Raw genomic sequence first — 22,981 nt, forward strand, 5'->3', positions numbered from 1 at the left:
TAGGAGAATAAGAGAGTCAAAGTAGCAATTAAGGAAACAAAAAAATATAATAAATAGCCAGGTTGGGAATAATGAGGATCTCTGCCACCATAAGTTATAATACTGAGGTGGAAGTCTGAATATCCCTATAATGCCTGAGCATTAAATATGAAGCAGCTTTTATAAATCATTAGCTTTATTTACCTCCTGTGGAAATTTAGCTACACCACTGACATAGAGTCAGTGATATTCAGCTGCTAGTCATACAGCTATGCAGTTTAAGTTAGAAAAGTAAAAAAAATATAGCTGATTGAATTGGCTAAATATTAAACATATCTAAATATGACTAACACCAAGAATTTATGAATTCTATTTGCATTAAAGGTGGAAGAAACTTAATACCTGGATGAAAGAGTATACCATAAACATACATATTATTAAAGGTATCAAACTCATAAATTATAATGTTACACCAATTCCAATTCTATATCCACTGGAGTTCAATGAGATTTTCTTATGTGTCTATGTACACAAATTTCAAAAACTACTTATATCAGTGGCTTCAGAAAAAAATGCTCTGCAGTGGCAAGCACGCAAACAGCCCTGCCGACTATCAGTGCCTCTTTGAGTTCCTAATCTGTTTCAAAGCAGCAAATGAAAAGCTTTATATACTGTGACATAATTATCAATGATCACAACAAAGTACATTAATACTCCACTGTCCAAAGTAGAAACCACAAACAAATGCCGGAAGGTAAAAAACAGCAAAGTGGAGAAGATGACCTGGACACTTACAGGTTTATTAATAACATTAAAAAAAATCCTAAAAGGAGTCCATAAAAACAATAACATCCCAAATATGTGCCAGTATATTTGGGGTTAATACTTAAATAAAACAACGGTAGTCTATGTTGATAAGTCTCCCTCCTTTAATTCATTTAGAAATAATTTAAAAAAAACTTTTGTCAAGCCGTGTTAGGGTTTTTTTATCGCCGGCTACTGTGGTAAAAGCTCCGACGCTCATAGGAATTCTATGAGTATCAGAGTTTTTACTGCAGCGGCCAGCGATAAAACAACCTTAACACGGCTTGATAAAAGGGAACCTATGTCTGTTTCAAAGAAAGAACCAGTGAAGTAGTATCATAAATTTAAAATATATATATATATATTAACATATGCAGAATAAATACATAAAGAATACACAAAAATAACATTTGGAAGAGGACAAATGTCAAAACATACCAGAAACCAAAAATTAAAAGTAATTCTGATTGTATTAAAACAAAACTAGAAAAAACAAGGAAGGCAACCAAGTCACATCAAGGTCTGCGTGGGGGAAGCTCACAGTGCCAGACTTGTCTCACAACTTATAAGCCAAATACAGTGTAACATGTCAAGAAAGCATGTCACACTGTATAATGTTGTAGGGCGCTCTCAGTGTGAACCCTCAGTGATAGGAGCGCAGCTCCGACACTTCACTTCTGGGTCAAGGCAATAAGCCTCCACCCACACACCATCATCGAGCGCCCTGTGTGTGCAAGAATCAAAGCAATCAACAATCAAAGTGAGTAAATAAAACTCAACACAACACAAACAACCTGAGCGACCCCCACACAAACCCTGCCAGCCAAACCCCCTCAAAAAGCACGCACAAAATCACAGCAAAATCAAAAACCATACCAAAAAGCGAAGAACATATCCAAAAATAAACAATACTTATCCAAAACTGTCACACCAACGGAAAAACCGCGCCAGGAGGAAAGGTTCAACCGCGCTGGTTTCGGGAGGAGCCCTTCTTCAGGAACCTGGCCTCCAACAGAACACAAAATGGAAGCCCGAGACCTCGTGTCAAAGGGCAGAAGGTAACACGGGGCTGGTGTGCCTCCGGGTCGTTCGCAGGGGGGGGGGGCGGTCGGGGGGGCGGAAAAATGTGTGCAGTGGCTGATTGGCCTTCAGAAAGGCAGAGAGCCATATTTAAATTGATTGGCTGGGGAGGGTCACGCGCGCCGAGACGAGGGGATAAAGGGGAGTAGGCAGTGGAGGACTCAACCGTTTTGGGTCCTCCAGGGTGTTTTTTCCCTCCCACCCTCCCTTTGTTTTTCTGGTCCTTGGGAGTAGCTCGGGGCGGATCTCCCGAGCTACTCGGTCATTGGGGCTCATCGGGTGATGAGCGGTGGGCCGGCGGGGTGCCGTGCCTGGTGGGTCAGGTGACCCGGATAATGGGGCATGAGGGACATGCCACCCCTCTGACCCTTGTTGAAGTGGCAGGGTCGAGGGCACTGAATGTTTGTTTTGGTAGCTCGGGAGGAGCTCTTGGAGTTATGTTAATTAAAGCTGATATGGAAATTATAATATGTTAATTTTATTGTTAATAAACTGAGCTGCGGCTAATTACCAAAATAGAGTTGGCGTGTTGTTTTTTAGGTAGGATGAGTATTGGTGGGGATCTAGGGAATGGGTCACAGGGAACAAGAAGCCCATCCAGATCCCGTTGTTACAGAGAGGACGGCTGGAGGACGTGCTTTCTTGACACGTTACACTGTATTTGGCTTATAAGTTGTGAGACAAGTCTGGCACTGTGAGCTTCCCCCACGCAGACCTTGATGTGACTTGGTTGCCTTCCTTGTTTTTTCTAGTTTAGGATTTGTTTGGCAAATCAGGAGTGTCTTGTTGTTGTTGTGTATTAAAACAAAGCCAGAGGGAGGTCACGTGATGCCATGTTCTGGGGAGGATGCTGAGTGCTTCGTCTCTGACCGCCAACCCGTAACAATTCCATTTTTTTTTTTGATTGAATTCGATCCCACGAGCAGGACTCTCTGGCGTGTGACTGGCGTCTGAAGGTCCTCGCCTGTTCTGGTGGTTAGTTGTTTCATGCTCTGTAGATTACAAACGCTGTATCAGCTGCTTTGTTTGTATTTTGTCGTTTCAATAAACAGTTTTGGAGAAAAAAAAAAAACCCCAACAAAACCAGAGAATAAAGATACCTACAAGAAGAGCCAAGTAAACATATACAAAATCTGGGTGATTCTTAACCGGAAGTGGTCAACATTTTTTTTTTTTTTTAAACGCTGACCATGGCTGGCTTAATTATGTCTGGACCCCAGCACTGAATATCCAGAGTTAATTTGTCTGATGCTGGCCGCTAGGGTTTATGCAAATCCTCCATTGCCCTGGGTATAAAATAAGTAGCTGTATACTGGTCAGACAATGACACAGGGACACATTTTTCCCCGCCCCCGCAGGAACTCAATTTCCCTGTCCCGTCCCCGTGAGTTTTGTCGTTGTCCCTGCTCCATTCCTATAAGCTCTGTCTTAACTGCACAAGCCTCGAACACGTATGATTTTAAAGTGTTTGAGGCTTGTGCAGATGAGGACAGAGCTTAGGCATTGGTGGAATGAGGTATTATGACATCACAATCTGAGCTCTAGAATGCTGCTACTTAGGATTTTAAAGCGTTTGAGGCTTGTGCAGATGAGGACAGAGCTTGCAGGAAAGGGACAGGAAAAGAACCTGCCGGGACGGGAAAATGAGTTTTCGCAGGGATGGGGAAAAGTTTGTCCCCATGCCATTCTCTAAACTATGAATGTGTACCCACAAAAAAAGCCAGCATACAAGTCCCTTTCTCCTTCTCCGTGATTCCTGTATTGATCACAAAACTCTCTAAAATATTTAACAAAGACAGCATTTTCTAGTTGTTGCTTAATACTGCTTTTGTGTCCTTGTATTCTAAGCCTGATCTTTCCTGTTGTCCTGCCTATATAAACCAATTTACATGCACATAACATAACACGTTGGACTGCATTTGGAAGTGTTCCAATCAGGAGTCAAGGAAAACAATAGAGTAATTCTTTTCAAGGTGTTTAAATTCTGTTATTTTAAGAACATTAGAACAAACAGAACATCTGTCACACTTAAAATGGCCTAACTGTTGTGGCATTTCTCTAGGTTTTGAAACAGGTAGCACAAGAGAGAACACTTTTTTTTAGGTTTTTTTCTCTCTTCAGTAGGCAACGAGAGATCTCTTATCTCTAAAATATTCACGTTTTTCCAAAATAGTGGCATTGGGCCTGTTTTGCTGACACAGAAAAGCCGGAGCCCTTTCAAGGCTCTTGGGGGTTCCCTGTTCAAAAAGGATTCCCTTGTGCAAACAGTGTTTGAAAACAGGGCCAATGTGTGAAAAGCTTGCAGATAGCCTGAAGATTTTTAACAATCAGGACAGTGTCATGATATGTGATAAGTTTCTCCCCAAGCCTGGGATACAGTGGTTTTCTTCAACTTGTTTTTCTTGTTTCTACAGACCAATTAACTGCCATAAAGTCCAAGGAAACGTAAAGATAAATCAATTTTGATGGAACCACCGAATTGTCATTTATTTAAAATAAAATATAATGCTGAGCATTAATAAACAAAGTGCATTAGCAATATCCAAAGTGTTCTTGACTTGCCCATATTCTAGCTGTAGGTCAGCTGTTGGACTCCAGGGTTTTAACATCACATTCCTCTGTTTTCTTGGGAGCACACGTGTTTCAATGAAGGCTTTAAACAAATACTTGGGATGGTTGAAAGATTTACATTGCCAGGGCTGAGCTAAATATGTCTTTAGAAAAGATGTGGTTTATTTTGGCACTGCTTAAAAAACTCAAATAGTTTGAATATTTTAGTTCAGGCTTGCACATTTGAACTGCCTGTGTGCTTTCCTTTAATGCATTTCACTTTTCTCCCCAACTCAAACAAGCACATACACACGGTCTATCTATCTCGTGCATACACTGTCTCTTGCTTTTAGACTGCGCGCACACACATGCTCCATCTCTCGCATGCATTTCCACACACTAGCTGACACTCGCTATCATATACTCTCACTTATAACCTTGAATGAAAGCATAGAGGCCTGGATTCTGTAACTGGCGTTATGGTTGGCGGCCGCCGATCGCTTGTCTATCATGCAATGGTGCTGGGTACAGAATTGTGTCTCTGGCAAAAGTAGTTGCCGGAAACGTAGGCCAGAGTTTTCATGGCCTACATTTCTGGCGCCTACCTATGATGTGAATGACACCTATGGAGGCGTTTTAGGCCACCTAATGCCACTTCCGGCATTAGCCACCCTCACATGGCGTTTGGCAGCCTAGAGCGCCTCTGTATGCGTGATTCTGGTGCCTTAAAAGCAGTTAACAATGCCATTTGAACGGCAATTTTAACTGACTTCAGGCATCTTCTGGCGCCAGTTCGAGACTCCGGGCCAGAGAGTCTATTCTACATAGTTGTAACTTGTAAGCTCAACTCTATCCACCTTATTGGGCAGACTAGAAACATAGAAACATAGAAAGATGACGGCAGAAAAGGGCCAAGGCCCATCAAGTCTGCCCACTATAGACCCTCCCCTTAAGATTAGCTAGTGTTTTGCCCTGACCCTCTTAGGGATCCCACATGGGCGTCCCATTTATTCTTAAAATCTGGCACGCTGCTGGCCTCGATCACCTGCACTGGAAGCCCGTTCCACCGATCAATCACTCGCTCCGTGAAGAAATACTTCCTGGTGTCGCCGTGAAATTTTCCGCCCCTGAGTTTGAGCGGGTGCCCTCTTGTGGTTGAGGGGCACTAGATGGACTATTTATTATAGGACCCTTTCACTAATCTGCGGGGAAAAAAAAAAGAGTTTAGCATGTTCTAACACAATACTTTCCCACATGCTAAGCTCATTTTTACTGCAGCAGTAAAATAGGGCATTTTCTGTTTTTAGTTTTGCAGGCCCCATGCTAATTTTTCAAATAGCGTGCAGGAATTGCAAAAATATAACACGGGAGCACTTACTGCCTCCTCTTTTGGAGGTCCTAACAGCTTCATTGTTAAGTCTACATTATCCAGTTAGCAAATGCGAACATAGACCCCAACTCCCCACACATGTAATGCCCTCTCCAAAAAAATAAATAGCGATTAACGTGCACAAATGGGGATATTTCCGCAGATTGCTTTAATGTGTCCTGTTGTAAACTTCTTCTGTGTATGTGTGTAGCATAGACTTTGCATTCACAAATCTAAAAAAAAAATCAGTGGAGAAGCTGGAGTATAAATAGCGCACCAACCACGAACTAATCGCCAACTAATCGCGAACAGGGAACAGAGGGTTGGCGTAAAGGGCCAGTACTCAGACTGGAAAGGGGTCACGAGCGGAGTTCCGCAGGGGTCGGTGCTGGGACCGCTCCTGTTCAATATCTACATAAACGACCTAGAGGCGGGAACCAAGTGTGAGGTTATTAAATTTGCAGATGACACCAAACTATACAGCAGGGCTCAAACCAGGGGAGACTGCGAAAATCTCCAAAAGGATCTAACGCAGCTGGAAAAGTGGGCCGAAAAAATGGCAAATGAGCTTCAACATAGGGAAATGCAAGGTCATGCACGTGGGGAAAAAGAACCCGATGTTCACATACAGAATGGGGGGAACACCGCTAGGGGTCAGTAACCTGGAGAGAGACCTGGGAGTGATGGTAGACGCAACACTGAAGGCATCAGCGCAGTGCGCTACAGCCTCAAAGAAAGCTAACAGAATGTTGGGTATCATTAAGAAGGGTATTACGACCAGGACGAAGGAAGTCATCATGCCGCTGTATCGTGCAATGGTGCGGCCGCATCTGGAGTACTGTGTCCAGTACTGGTCGCCGTACCTCAAGAAGGACATGGCAGTACTTGAGGGAGTACAGAGAAGAGCAACTAAACTGATAAAGGGAATGGAAAATCTCCCATATACCGACAGGTTGAAGCAGTTGGGACTTTTCTCACTGGAAAAGCGGAGACTTAGAGGAGACATGATAGAAACCTTCAAGATCCTGAAGGGCATAGAAAAAGTAGACAGGGACAGATTTTTCAAATTAAGGACCACCACAAGTACAAGGGGGCACTCGGAGAAATTGAAAGGGGACAGGTTTAGAACAAACGCTAGGAAGTTCTTTTTCACTCAGAGGGTGGTGGATACATGGAACGTGCTTCCAGAGGCTGTTGTAGACAAGAAAACATTAAATGGTTTCAAAGAAAGTTTGGATAGATTCCTAGAAGAAAAAGGGATTGAAGGGTATAGATAGGTATAGACCACTACTCAGGCAATGGGCCTGATGGGCCGCCGCGGGAGCGGACCGCTGGGCAGGATGGACCTATGGTCTGCCTCAGCGGAGGCAACTTCTTATGTTCTTATGTTCTTATGTTCTTATGTATTATATGCCCACGCTGCTCCTAGTGACCCTGGGCAAGTCACTTAATCCTCCATAGCCCCAGGTACGTTAAATAAATTGTGAGCCCACCGGGACAGATAGGGAAAATGCTTGAGTACCTGATTGTAAAACCGTTTAGATAACCTTGATAGGCAGTATATAAAATCCTAATAAACTTGAAACTATATTCACTTACACGCTTTTGGTCTCACTGACCTCTACCCCGCACATTTTGTTACTGTTGTCTTCTTTTTTCCACAAAGTACTCATACAGTTTATGCAGGTTTTTTTCACATATGGATGTGCTGTTCTCTTCTTCTTGTCCCTCTCTTGCTCTATTAATCAGCTACAATTCCGCTTTTCCTTCCATCTTCTCTTGTCATGAAAATAGAGGAAATCTGGACATAAAAAGATGTTGATTCAAAACAGCAGCCAAAATAAGCAAACAGTGGACCAGATGTGCTAGGCCATATGCATTAACCTTTTATATCTTAGACACAAAGTAGGAGACCCCTTAGTCAATCTGGTCTGGAGTTGTTTGGAAAAAGAAAAATAAGAACTTGGCCTGAATGGTCTTTGTCTCCATTCCTTGTCTATGGATAGAATCTTTCATCCAGACAAGCAAGACTGCAAGCCTTGTCATGTGGTTTGTATCATCCAATGGAAGGCAGTGCAAGTAAAAAGCTTTGGTCAACTATTAGGTATTGCACCATCATGCAAGGCCTTCAAGGTACTTTTCGGCCTATCCCCCAGATATATAACTAACTTTTTCTCTTTCTCAACCAATCAACTTAAGAGAAGCTCAAACTTGAATTTGGTCTCTCCACCGGTTAAAGGATGTAAATTTAAAAGACACCATCATCATCTCTTCTCTTATCAGGCAGCATTATGGGGTAAAGACCTGAAACAATTCCTCATGCTTGCAAATACTTATGGGGAATTTAGGAGACACCTAAAAACATATTTGTTCCTAAAGTACTTAGGCAGCTACACTGAACAATCTCTCCCCACAATAACTGACCGCTAAATCTTAACTCTGTTAGTACTACTCAATCTGTAACTTTTAATCATTGTAAACTGCATAGAACTTCACGGTCCTGCGATATATAAACTGTTATTATTATTATTTCTTGTTTTTATACAGAGCTGACAAGATCATGATTAATTGAAATGATAAATTTCTACTTTTTTTCACAATTCTACATCATACATGACAGCCTCCAACCTCTTAACATAAGAACATAAGAATTGCCATACTGGGACAGACTGAAGGTCCATCAAGCCCAGCATCCTGTTTGCAACAGTGGCCAACCCAACAGTGGCCAACAGTGGCCAACTTTAAGCTACTTATCTTATTTAGCTGAAATGACCCGGGAGAAGATGACCCGACGCGTTTCGCACACCGTGCCTTATCAAGGGTCTCCCGCAGCCACTTCTGTCATCTGACTCACTATCAATTCAAGGAGCTCCTTGAATTGATAGTGAGGCGGATGACAGAGGCGGCTGCGGGAGACCCTTGATAAGGCACGGTGTGCGAAACGCGTCGGGTCATTTCAGCTAAATAAGGTAAGTAGCTTAAAGTTTAGCAGATATATGCAAGTAAAGATCTGTTTTAATAATTCTATAATTAATATGCTGATGTACGAAATGAATCTTTGCTGGCCAATGATGAAGGTCCACATAATGCTTCCCGCTGAGAGCATTTATTAAGCGGTGGAGTGGTGGGGCTGAGGCCAAGCCAAGACCAAGCTAAAACCAACATTGGATTCGGAGTCTTTATTAACGAGTATGATTATAGCTATTCCGGATTAAGAATCTTACTGTCATAATGTTACCATAGTTGTTTATGAGGCATATTAGTTCTTAGCCAGCTAAATGCTATTTAACTGGCCAAAAGCTGTTCCTGGCTGATTAAATAGTGCTAAATGTTGGGCAGATAAATAGCTGGCAATAAGCTTCTGCCACATATTGTGCTCTATCCAATATTGCCACTACTCCTTCTTTGCCCTCCTTCAAATTCACAATAGTTTGTTCAGAATACAATGTCCGCAAAGCCTACATTTCCATTTTAGTCAAATTCCAATTTTTATCTTTAGTCACCCTTTTTTTGTTTTCTGTTCAGGTAATTAACTTATAAACCCCCTCTTTTACTAAGGCTTACGTGTCCATTATATTCTATGGACGAACCCTGCTTCCAAAGCCTTTCATCCCCGTGGGAGTCTCGTGGGTTAGGGGGAATTCCCGTGGGATCCCCGTGGGACCCGTGGGATTCCCGCGATCCCCGTTCCCGTGCAGACCTCTACTCCAGACAAGGCCCGACATTGAATTTCCAGGTTTAACACCAGTGGCGGTCAGCAAAATGCTGATCTCAGCCAGCTGAATATTGAGCCCATATATTTTAGGCTTGACCGCTTACACCAGCCACAGAGCTAGTTTCAATTTAGAATTAAGATTAAAAGCTATAAGAATTAAAGGCAGCGCAGCTCTGTGCCCTTGTGTAAAGCCTCTTTCTTTTTTTCATCTTGGCTGCTGTTTCAAGGCAACTGTGAGTCAACCTGGAATAGAAAAATACTTGCCATCGATTGAAAGAACTGTTCCCACCTACACCCTTGCAATAGAGCAGTCTTTAACACTGCAGTGCAAAACTTAGGGGCCCTTTTACTAAGCAGCACTAGTAAATGAGCTTAGTGCATCCTTTCCTATGTGCTAAGCCCATTTCTATAAAAAAGGGCTTTTTTCTATTTGTTGCATTTCTGGCCATTTTCTGCGAATTTTAAGATTAATGTGCGGTCATTCTAAAATAAATGAATGCTGGAACATTTACTACCTTCTATTTAAGTTTCAAGTTTCTTTATTTTTGATATACCATTTATCATACAGGTATCTAAACAGTTTACAATAAAATGAAATGTATATAAAAAAAAATCTAAAAAATAAAAACTAAGAAAATGGGGATCATTTACGCATAGACGTATATGATACATTAGAAGAGAATGGGAAGGAGAGATTAATAAATACATCGAGATAAAAATAAAAAGATGAAAATGGGAAAGGGAAGTACAGTTAGGTTGGGGAGGTCGCTTCAAAAGAAGCGTTTTGTTTGTCATAGTATTTCTGCGAAGGATGATCAATTTTCATAGATAATGGAATTTACAGGGTGAAGGCATCTTTTTTTTAATATCTTTATTCATTTTGAAGCCATAAGTAAGTGCAACATATAATATAATCATATTATACTATAAAAGCACTTAAATACAATTAAAATTGTAATCTATGACAAATAGATAATTATATTCAATAATTATATTCAAAAAGTATACTCAAATTAAGAAATTAAAAATATGTTCCAACCCACCCTGGACGTGTATGACCAAAGAGCACAATCAATAATCACTCTTTGCAAAACTTTGTCAATGGCTCCCAAATTTTCAGAAACTTTTTGTAATGTCCCTGTTGTATAGCCATAATACGTTCCATTTTAAAAACATGACAGAGAGACTCCCACCAAAAGGTATAGTTCAATCTATCCCAGTTTTTCCAATTCCTTAAAATAAGCTGTATGGCAACCCCTGTCATAATAAAGAGAAAACCAAATTCATCCTTCTCGAAAATGACAAGGTCCAAACCACAACCAACTTAGAAATAAACGCAATCAAATATCCAATCCAAACCACCATAAAACTACTTGGCATGACCATAGACAGATGCTGCACTATGCAACCGCAAATAAATAAAACAATTCAGAAATCATTCGCAGTCATGAGAAATCTGAGACAAGTCTGAAAATTCTTTGAAAGAACACAATTCCAACTTATAGTACAATCCCTAATACTAGGTATATTGGACTACTGCAACATCCTCTTCCTTCCTTGCCCTGTAACTACGATTAAACAACTCCAAACAATCCAAAATACAGCTTTGAGACTCATCTACTCATTGAGAAAACATGACCACATCACTGAAGCCTTCATCAACTCACATTGGCTTCCAATCCAAGAAAGAATCCAATTCAAATTCTACTGCATACTATTTAAAACCCTACACGGAGACAGCCCATCATACTTGAACAACCGCCTCATCCAAGCACCCACTACCAGACACAGAAAAACACACTCCCCATTCATACCCCCCCCCAATCAAGGAAGTAAAAAGAACAAAACTACACGACGGCCTCCTAGCCACTCAAGCCGCAAGGCTGGACAACCAGATCTCCAACCTTCTGATGACCACCCCAGACTATAGGACGTTCAGAAAAGAAATAAAAACCACACTTTTCAAGAAATTCCTGAAGCAGCAATAACATCACGACCTCTTAGTAACTCTAAAACCGACATCTGATCTACCCATTACTGCACTAACAACAACAAAAGAACCTCCACTATGACCAACTATTAATTCTCTTACAAACCACCTCACCCTCAACAACCCGTTAATGTTTATAAAATCTACAACTTACCTCTCTAGCTAATCATTGTAACTCTGTATTTTTTAAATTAACCTTTTGTAATCCGCCTTGAACCGCAAGGTAATGGCGGAATAGAAATCCCTAATGTAATGTAATGTAATGTAATGTAATATTTGGCTTTTAGCTCTCATCATAGTGCCAAATAGCACAGTGTCATATGTTAGTGCCACTGGATTCTCCATTATTTTGTTTACCTGATCCCAAATGAATCTCCAAAATTGATGTATCAAGGGACAATAATATAATAAATGATCCAATGTCCCAGGTTCAAGATGGCAGTGCCAGCATCTATTAGACATGAAACTATCTAATTTGTGTAATCTAACCAGAGTCCAACACGCTCTATGTAACAAGAAAAACCATGTTTGTCTCATAGATGCAGACACTGCACATCTCAACCTCCAAGTCCAGATTCGTGGCCATAAAGCAGTAATCTGATGCTTTATCTCAATGCTCCAAATGTCACGAAGACCAGTTTTTGGTTTCTTATTCAAAAATCCAGATATTAATTTATACCACTGAGTGGCCTGGTGACCCAGGAAATCTGTCTGGAAGCACAGGAATGGCACTGATTTTAAAGATTTTTCCAGTCAGAGAACCCCCTCCTGAATGGCATGCCTCAACTGCAACCACCTATAACTTTGAGTTTTAGCAATACCAAATTTTTGTTGCGAAGGAAGATCAATTTTCATAGATAATGGAATTTACAGGGTGAAGGCATCTTTAAAGAGGAACGTCTTAAGTTTGGATTTAAATTTATCTAAAGAGTTTTCTAAACGAAGATCAGTGGGAAGGGCATTCCACAGTGTGGGAGCTGTGACAGACAAGATGGATTTGCGAATGGTGTCATAAAAGAGTTCTCGTATTGGAGGGATGGTGAACAGGTTTAGGAGGCACTTAGGGCCAGATTCTCTAAAGGGCACCTAAAGTTAAGTGCCTTTTAGGCACCTAAGTTACCTCCCCCCCCCCAATTTTACTAAGCTACAGTAGAAACTGTACAGTAGGTTTCTACTGTGGCCCAGAGTGCTAAATGCTCCAACGCTGCTCCGAAGCTCATAGAATTCCTGAGTGTTGGAGCAGCGTCAGAGCATTTAGTGCCCAGGGCTACAGTAGAAACCTTTACCGCAGCTTTCATAAAAGAGGGCCTTAATTGGCAAAATCCCCTTAAGAGCTTCAATAACTGGAAAAAAAAAAAAATGAATTGGACAATAGGTGCCTACCCAATTCTATAAAAGGTAGGTGCCTTTTGCATGGTGCTTAGCAGCGCCTAATCGCAACCTTAGAATTACATGATTCTAACTGTACCGAAAGTCATTCTCGGAAATTTGAAGTGGAGGTTTGTGGGGCAATTTGGTGTTCAATGACATGTGCAGATTTACCATGTAATTTCTTATGAAATGAAGGAACGGTTAAGTTGCAATAAATCCTCGTGAGTACTGTAACAGCTACATGTCAGATAGAATCCGGAAGTCATCGGAGTTAAAAATCCTGAAAATTGTCACTTAGAACCCTGTAATTCTAAGGTCGCGTAATATCTAGGTGGTCATTTTTATGAGCGGAGTGAGATTTAGGCGCCACTAAGCGGGATTCTCCAAAAACTTAGATGCCTGAAATGTAGGCCCACATTTCCGACGTCTAAGTGTGATTGACAGGAGGCTGGCACCATTTTTCTAGGCACCAGCCAATTTAGACCCCTTTTACAGAATCCTGGCCTAAGGGCTCCCATGTTATGGACCAACTAACCAATTAGGGGTGGTCTTTTTACTAAGTTGCAGTAAGCACTAATGCATGCTTACCTCAGGTTAAAATGCCCTATTGCAGGGCATGCTCAGATGTCCTGAGGTAGTTTTGGGATCAGCATGAGCTACCCATGCGCTAAAAAAAAAAAAAAAAAAATAGAATAGAATAGAATTTATTTAAGTATTGGGAAGTATTAGATGAATGTCTTCATAAAGGTGGTTAATAAATCCCACCTATATGAAGACATTCATCCAAGGTTTACTTCAACATAAAACTTACAATTATGTTAACAGCAAGATAATGCACCTGGGTAAGAGAAACCCGCGTAGAACTTATGTACTAAATGGTGAGACCTTGGTTAGGACCACGGCGGAACGCGACCTAGGGGTGATCATTAGTGAGGACATGAAGGTTGCCAATCAAGTGGAGAAGGCTTCCTCCAGGGCAAGACAAATGATGGAGTGTATCCGCAGAGGTTTCGTCAGCAGGAGACCTGAAGTTATGATGCCGTTGTACAGAGCCATGGTGAGGCCTCACTTGGAGTACTGTGTTCAGTTTTGGAGACCACACTACCGAAAGGACGTGCTGAGGATCGAGTCGGTTCAGCGAACGGCCACCAGGATGGTCTTGGGGCTCAAGGATCTCACGTATGAAGAAAGATTAAAAAAAATTGCGGCTGTACTCACTTGAGGAAAGAAGAGAACGGGGAGATATGATTGAAACATATAAGTACATCACGGGACGCATCGAGTCAGAAGATGATATCTTCTGGTTCATGGGACCCTCGACCACCAGAGGGCATCCGTTGAAAATCAGGGGAGGGAAGTTTCATGGCGACTCCAGGAAGTACTTCTTCACCGAAAGAGTAGTGGATCATTGGAACAGACTCCCACTCCAGGTGATAAAGGCCAGCAGTGTGACGGATTTTAAGAGAAAATGGGATACTCACGTGGGATCTTTAAGGGAGTAAATTCAGGGGAGGGGATACTTGGAATGGGCAAACTTGGTGGGCTATAGCCCTTTTCTGCTGCTTTTTTCTATGTTTCTATGTTTCTAAAGTAGTAAAAAGACCAAATATAAACATAAATGCATGAGGTAAAGTCAAAATCAGTAAATTGAAACTTAATAACAGGACTTCCATAAAACAGTTTCAATAATATACTTATTAATAGCACTGAAATTCAACTGAGAGTGATATAATACATATTAAAAGGGCAACATAATACATATGAAACATCTAATAAGCACAAATCAGAACATTCAAATAACATAGATATGATGCTAAAGCTTTTCTGTAATACAGCTGATCCTATAGCTGAGGGGTCAGATACAGATGGGGACAAGATGGATGGTACATAATGAGTTGGGATAAACAGATGGGAGGCTAAACTCAAGGCAGTTAAACAAGGTATAAGGAACTGATTTACTTACCCCCTTTTTTGCTAAGGTGCGCTATGCTTTTTAGCGTGCGATAAATATTAGTGCATGCTAATCGCTAACGCATGCATGTTATCCTATGGACATGTTAACGGTTAGCGCATGTGTTGATTTAGCGCACGCTAAATGTGTGCTAAAACGCGTAGCGCACCTTAGTAAAAGAGGGCCTTAGTGTGTGTGGCAAGCTAGTCCTGGTGCAGAATGAGTGTATAAGTTTCAAGTTTACTAAAATTTGATTGATCACTTTACATAAAATTCTAAGCGATTTACAATTGAAAGAGGGAGAATACAAGTAATCATATAAAACATGACAAGATACAAAGACTCCAATTGATGGATTGGAATGATAGGGAAAAGGGAGAACTACAATTTGTATAGTAAAGAAACATAAAAAGGGCAAAACGAGAGGAGAGGGAAGAAAGCCTAAAGTGAAAAAAAAAGGAATAATGTTTAACATTGCTGAGAGTAAAGCATTGTTGAAAGTTTGGAGATATGTCAGAGATAGAATTCGAACACACCTTTAAATAGAAAACATTTAAGAGATCCTTTAAATGTGTCAAGACTTTTTCCCTCCCTTAAAAAAGCGGGCAGGGAGTTCCATGTAAGGGGAGCTGTTACCGAAAATGATGTGTTACGGCATGTATTGATAACTCTCAATGAGGGGACTGTCAATAGATTTTGAGAAGAGGATCTTAGCGATCGAGATAAAGCGTGCGGTATGAGAAATTTGTCGGTGAAGCTGGGAGCATTCGTAATTTGAACTTTGAACATTATGAGTGCTATTTTATATGTAATTCTATAGTCAATTATCCTATGTATTAAAGGCTTAGGTGAAGAGCCAGGCTTTCGTCTGCTTCCTGAAGTACAGGTAATCTGGAGCTAGACGTAGCTTTTCCTGACACAAGGCTTGCTGGTGGCTATCACATCATACGATTTATGTCGATGAGGGTACAAATGGTGATGCTCCTTGAGAGGTCCTCAAAGGTCTTGATGGTGTGTTTAAGGGTTAGCTTGTTCTTTAAGTATTCTGGCGCTATTTTATTTTTTTAGTGCTGGGGCATGTCTGGGAGCAGAGAGCAGGTACATTCTGCATTAATCCGCACAGCTACCTTGATGTGTACTGATTAGCATGTGGTTAATGCCTGAGCCCTTACTTTTTACAAAATAGGTAGCAATGAAGGCTCCTGTGCTAATGGACACACACTAATGGGGAAATTAGCAGGTGGCCATTAGTAAGAAAAACAGAAAATGGGGTTGTTTTACCACCACACTGGGGGATAGCACTAGCCATTTCATATTGCTTAGTAAAAGAAGCCCCTTAGTGAGGCAGTAATGACAGCATGCTAGCTGATTAGCGATTCAGTGCCCATTCTCTGCCCCTGACATGCCCCACCCCCCAAAAAAATAATAAAAAATAAATACCATGCATTTAGCACATGCTGATGGAAAAACTATTGCAGAACGCTTTAGCATGTCTTCCATTAGGCCATTTTTCCTGTGTTAGGTGCGTATTAATTCCTTACGCAGCCTAGTAAAGGGGTCCCATAATGTTTTGAAGCAGATATTGAGATGTTCAATCAGGGGCTGTGTTGCTTCACATCTTCTGCCACCCTCGGTCCAGTAATGCTTCAGTGTTGAGTTTCCTCTTATCCCTGTGAGTGCTCAGTGTTCAGAAGTGGTCAGTGAACTGCAGGCTGAATCTTTCAGCGTATATTTTTTCAAGAAAGAAAAACAAAGCAAAGCCACTGCAGACGGGTGTTAAAGGATGCTGTTGGCTGAAGGATGGGTAAAGTAAATCCCCAATAGAACCAGCTAGATACAAAGGCAAACCCATGCTTTGCAATATTTCCAGGGGCGGCTACATTTCAAGCTTGCTAGAGTTTTAAGATTTGTATTCAAAATCCAAAGTCATTGCAAGTCAAATACAGAATAAATATTTTGCCTTTTCCAGGCACTAGCTGTCTCAGCTAGAGCTGCCCGATTCAGGGGAAAAAAAATTTGATTTGATTCAGCCTATTGAATCGATTTTTCGATTTGATTTTCCTATTCAATTGGGTGTTGTTTTCAAACACCCTGGTGGGTTTATTTTATAGCCTCTTCACCTGTTTTATAGCCTCTTTACCCCCTTTGCCCTTTCCTACCCAAACTGGCGCTGTGGTGCAAACATAATAAACAAACAAAAAAGACTTTTCCTCTCTCTGTTAAATCCTAGCTCACGTTCGCGGTTTAACACCAGCTCTGGCAGGATACACATTTCAAATCTGACATATTGTAATCACAAAATAGAAAATAAAATGATTTTTCCTACCTTTGTTGTCTGGTGATTTTATGAGTCTCTGGTTGCACTTCCTTCTGACTGTGCATCCAATCTTTCTTTCTTTCTTCACTCAGGCCCAACAATTGTCCCTTTCTATTCCCTCCCTCCTTTCTGTGTCCCAAGTTAGTGCCCCCATCCTCCCTCCCTCCTTCCTTCCTATGTAAGTTAGTGCCCTCTTCCCTCCCTCCCTCCTTCCCTCCTTCCTATGTAAGTTAGTGCCCTCTTCTCTCCCTCCTTCCTTCCTATGTAAGTTAGTGCCCCTTCCTTCCTTCCTATGTAAGTTAGTATTTCCTCCCCTCCCTCCTTCCTTCCTTCCTATGTAAGTTAGTGCTCCCTTCTTTCCTTCCAATGTAAGTTAGTGCCCCCCCTCCTCTCCTTCCTTCTTATGTAAGTTACTGTCCCCTTCCTACCTCCCTCCCTGCCACGCCGAAGCCTGCCTTCCTCCCTGCAGTGCTGAAGCCTGCCTACCCACCATCGATTCCTCCTCCTCTCACCATGGTCCACTGCTCATCGAACTCCAGGAAGGTAAGAACCATAATGCAGCGATTGCACGCCACCAGCCCACAATCCTTCCCCGATGTCAATTCTGACATCGGAGAGAAGGTCCGGGCCAGCCAAGCAGCGATTAGCTGGCCTAGACCTTCTCTTCGACATTAGAATTGACTTCGGGGGAGGGCTTCTAGGCCAGCGGCGTGCAATCGCTTCATGCTGGCCCTTCCCTTCCTAGAGTTGTAGCAGGAAGTGGGTGGGAAGCAGCAGCAGTGGTGGTGACAAGCAGGGAGCAGCAACAGCGGCAGTCAGTGGTCAGCCCGCATACCCCCAACGAGTGGTGAGAAACCCTAGGTCACTGAATTGGCGAGGCTGGTTTAAAAAAACCAACAAATCGATTCGAATCAATTCACCTGAAGTGAATCGTGAATCGATTTGAATCATGAATCAGGCAGCACTAGTCTCAGCTACCAATAGCACAGCCAAACTTACTGTCGCCTCTAAAGGAGACGGTAAGTGCAGCTGAAGTGCTTGCAGCAGCAGTGCTGTTCTCCATGGGGCAAACTCATTTAGGTTATAGCCTTTAAGTTACATATGAGTTGTCTGCCCGGGGGTATACTGCTAAGGGTTTGATCTAACATAGAAACATAGAAACATAGAAATAGACGGCAGATAAGGGCCCACGGCCCATCTAGTCTGCCCACCTTAATGTCCCTTCCCTTACCTTTGCCCTGTGAATAGATCCCATGTGCCGATCTATTGCAGTTCCCCAGTACTGAGGTCTTTCTCTTTGCTTATTGTTCACTATTATTTCTTGTTGTATTTCATTCTACCCATTTTGGCTTATATGGTGAGGGTCTTTGGCCCTTTCTATATTGCCAAATTTGGGGGGGAATTATGTTGAATTGGTTTTGGCAATTTTAGGTTTAGTTTTTGGCCTTTTGATATTTTAAGATAGATCATTAGGAGTTACATTCTAAAAAATGTTGAAACATCATAGTTTTTAAAATTATACGGAAAACCTGAAAAGAAATACATGATCGTATCTGAATGGGAAGGTCATTCCATAGTGCAGTCAATAGGAAGGAAAAAGATCGAGCAATTTTGCCAGGTGATCGAGAACATTTGACCAAAGAAGAAGATAACTTATGTATATGAATAGTTCTACAACCCAAAATGTTTGAGGAGTTTAAGGTTAAGGGTATCAGAGAGTCAAACAATCCATGAATAATTTTGTAAACAATACAAACACATTTAACTGAACTCAGTATAAGTTCTTAGACAATGGAGTAACGTGCTCAAATTTTGGGGTCCTTTTATTAAGGTGTGCTAACCGATTTAGTGTGCACTAAATGCTAAGGCGCCCATAGAATATAATGGATGCCTTAGCATTTAGCGTACGCTAAATCGGCTAACGTACCTTAATAAAAGGACCCCTTTGACTTTCTAATAATTAGTTGTGCTGCAGTGTTCTGTATTAATTGTAACCTTTCCTGATTCCCTTTATTTAAACCAACATAGATAGAATTGCAATAGTCTAGCTAAGCTAAAATAACTGACTGGACTAATACTGCAAAATGGTGTTGGTAAAATAAAGGGTGGACACTTTTCAATGTGCGTAAACGAAAAAAAAAACATTTCTTAATCAGATGATTTACCTGCTGATGGCAAGAAAGAGAAGAATCTAAAGTTATTCCAAGTTTATTTCAAATTTGATATACAGTGTTCCCCCGGTCGTTCGCGGTCGGCAGTTTGCGGTCCCGGTCATTCGTTGTGTTTTCCAACCGCGAACTGCCGACAAGGAGAGGGCAGCGGGAGAGGCAGAAGAAAACAGCTGGAGCACCGGCGAGTGCAGGAAATCACTCGCTCTATGCTCCGACAGCCTTTCCTTGCACTAATTCAGGCCTTATCCAATCAGGAGCTCTTTTGACACGCAGCTCCTCATTGGTAAGGCCCGACTTAGTGCAGCAAGAGGTGGTCGGAGCATACAGTGAGTGATTTCCTGCACTCGCCGGCACTCCAGCTGCTCTCTCCTGCCTCTCCCGCTGCCCTCTCCAGTCTCCCCCATGAAAAATCGTATTTGCAGTTTTTCAAGATTTTCGCGGGGGTTCCTTGGAGCACTGTACCGTTTATCATAGAATAGCTAAATGGTTTACAATGAAAATTGAATTAAAAAAAAATATACATAATAAAATAAAAATAATACAAAAGCAATTAAAACTAGATAAAGGGATAGTGGACAAGACTGATAGGACCTACCAGACATGAGGAAAAGGACATAAGGGAGTAAAAAAATACATTGAGATTAAAAAATAAATAAAAGGGGGGTGAGAGGGTGTTGGAGAATACAGGAGAGCGAGGTCGCTTCTAAGGAAGCATTTTGTTGCAGAGGGGAGCTTAGGTGTTAAAGGCATCCTTGAAGAGGAAAGTTTCCCAATACTCTAGAAGAAAACGCTATTGGTAGAACACCAGTATTATGTGTACCTGTGCTTGGAATATATGCTGATTCAGGACCTAACCAAAGGAATTTTGTTGTTGTATTGGTGAAGTTTGGAAATACATTAATTAATATTAGCTGAAAAATTGCTCAAATTCGGGCCTACTTCCTCTAAAATAAAAATAGCATCGGCATATATGAATAAAGTTACGATAGAGCTTAATGGGAAGACATTTAATGCAGTCATATAAATATTAATAAGAACAGGGGACAATGGTGAATCTTGAGGCCCCCCACAGTCCAAAGACCAAGCAGTAGATGTTGTACCATTGAAATTTACCATGAATGATCGCAATAACAGAAATCCTTTGAACCAATTGAGGAAGTTACCCTCCAAACCTAAATCAGACAATAGTTGAACAAGAATATCATGGTTCACAACATCAAAAGCTGCTGAAAGATCAAAACGATTCAGTGAAAGTAAACTTTGAATTTTAGAGATCAAGGGTAACAGTAAAGTTTCTGTACTGTAGTTGGAGCGAAAGTCATGTTGAAATGGAGATAGTATGGAAAACATGTCTATATATGTGCGTAACTTGATAATTGTTCAGAGATTATGGACTCAATTGATTTGGTTAATAAAGGTATATTAGTGATTGGGCAACAGTTTGTTGGAATAGATTGATCTAAGGGGTAAGAACTCTATGACCCATTGATGTATAAAAATAGCCAGAATCTAGAAAACAATTTATCAGTAAAGTTAACCGACAAATAGCCTGGCCTGGAATATCTAAAAAAAATATAAGATGGACAAGGATTCAAGGAGCAATTACCCCAAGTCTATTGCATAAGGTCCTAACTTGGTCTTCCTTTGTATATGCAAATTTTTTCCAATATCTGTACACAATGATAGCATTTGTTTCCAAATCGCAAAGTAAAACCTCATATTCTACTTTAGGGAAAAGGGCTCTGATGTTTTTAGTTTTTAATTTTATCACTAAAAAACTTTACAAGTTCCTCTGCATTAGGTACACTATTCTTGTGATTATTCTTCTTGAGAGTGCTAAGGGATCTCCAACTTTGAGGCATATGAATGCCTCCGTCATATTTTCAAGAGCAAATTTCCCAATAGGCAGCATAGGCTACCCTCTAGAGCAGTGTCTCTCAAACTTTCTTAGCTCTGGCACACTAAACAAAGCAAATTATTTTTTTTGTGGCACATTAAATGGAGCAAATATTTTTATAGCATATTATAATTGAAATTATAAAATTGCAAAATCAATAAAAAATTAAATTTGAGAGTTATTCATTTAAAGTTCTTTACGCTATGTAAGGGTAATTGTAACAATGGTGAAACTAAAGCAGATAGAATAGAATTGCCTATCAATGCGATGGATGTGCTTGTTGTTGAATGCAAATTAACTCAACGTGTAGCTTGATAGCTGACAAGCAAACATCCATCATCTGCAGTTGTTCTCTTTTTTTCTATTTAATTTCTGTCAGAACTGAAAATCCAAGCTCACAAAGATAAGAAGATCCAAATGGTAACAAAGACTTGATTGCTTTGCTACTTAGGTTAGGATAACTACTGCACAAAATAAATAAAAATAAAATTTACTTGCCGTTAAGTTTTCAAGGACCAATCACGTCAAAGAATGATGCTTGTCTGGGCAGTTGTACCCTTATAAATGAAGATGCTCATAACATTGACAGACTTGCATACGTGATGTATATGTCATCTATTCTAGTGTATACGTATGAAGGGAATTTTTTAAAATAAAGTAAAATTCTGGAATCTCTCGTGACACACCCAGAATCTCTTTGGGGCACACCATTGTGCCGTGGCAAACAGTTTGAGAGACACTGCTCTAGGGGCAGTTACTCCTGGGTGGGGGGGGAGTTTAAATGGACAATACTTGGACTGGAAAAGCATCACGAGTGGAGTGCCGCAGGGTTCGGTGCTTGGACCCGTGCTCTTCAACATATTTATAAACTACCTCGAAATTGGTACGATGAGTGAAATGATTAAATTTGTGGATTATACGAAATTATTCAGAGTGGTGAAGATGCAGAAGGATTGCGAAGACCTGCAATGTGACATAAACACACTTGAGAAATGGGCTGCGACATGGCAAATGAGGTTTAACATGGATAAGTGTAAGGTGATGCATGTCAGTAACAAAAATCTTATAGATGAATACAGGATGTCTGGTGCAATACTCGGAGAGACCCCCCCAGGAAAGAGACCTGGGAGTACTGATTGACAAGTCGATGAAGCCGTCCGTGCAATGTGAAAAGGGTGAACAGAATGTTAGGAGTGATTAAGAAGGGGATCACAAGCAGATTGGAGAAGGTTATCATGCCGCTGTACTGGGCCATGGTATGCCCCCACCTGGAATACTCGTCCAGTACTGGTCGCTGTACATGAAGAAGGACACGGTACTACTCGAAAGGGTCCAGAGAATAGCGACTAAAATGGTTAAGGGGCTGGAGGAGTTGCCGTACAGTGAGAGATTAGAAAAACTGGGCCTCTTCTCTCTTGAAAAGAGGAGGCTGAGAGGGGACATGATCGAAACATTCAAGATAATGAAGGAAATAGACTTAGTAGATAGAGACAGGTTGTTCACCCTCTCCAAGGTAGAGAGAACGAGAGGGCAATCTCTAAAGTTAAAAGGGGATAGATTCCGTACAAATGTAAGGAAGTTCTTCTTCACCCAGAGAGTGGTGGAAAACTGGAACGCTCTTCCGGAGGCTGTTATAAGGGAGAACACCCTCCAGGGATTCAAGATAAAGTTAGACAAGTTCCTGCTGAACCAGAACATACGCAGGTACAGCTAGTCTCAGTTAGGGCACTGGTCTTTGTGAGCAGACTGCTGGGCATGATGGACCACAGGTCTGACCTAGCAGTGGC

At 41.2% G+C, this 22,981-nt stretch overlaps 1 long non-coding RNA gene across 1 annotated transcript in view; it reads right to left on the reverse strand.

Moving 5' to 3' along the window:
* Positions 1–7,412: 7,412 nt before the first annotated feature.
* Positions 7,413–22,981, reverse strand: part of LOC117363427 — a 48,350-nt gene continuing 32,781 nt past the window's right edge. The window contains exon 3 of the long non-coding RNA XR_004540051.1: positions 7,413–7,583. This is a non-coding gene — a long non-coding RNA (uncharacterized LOC117363427). The remainder of the gene's footprint in view (positions 7,584–22,981) is intronic.

Source organism: Geotrypetes seraphini, chromosome 7, assembly GCF_902459505.1.
Source record: "Geotrypetes seraphini chromosome 7, aGeoSer1.1, whole genome shotgun sequence".
NCBI lineage: Eukaryota > Metazoa > Chordata > Amphibia > Gymnophiona > Dermophiidae > Geotrypetes > Geotrypetes seraphini.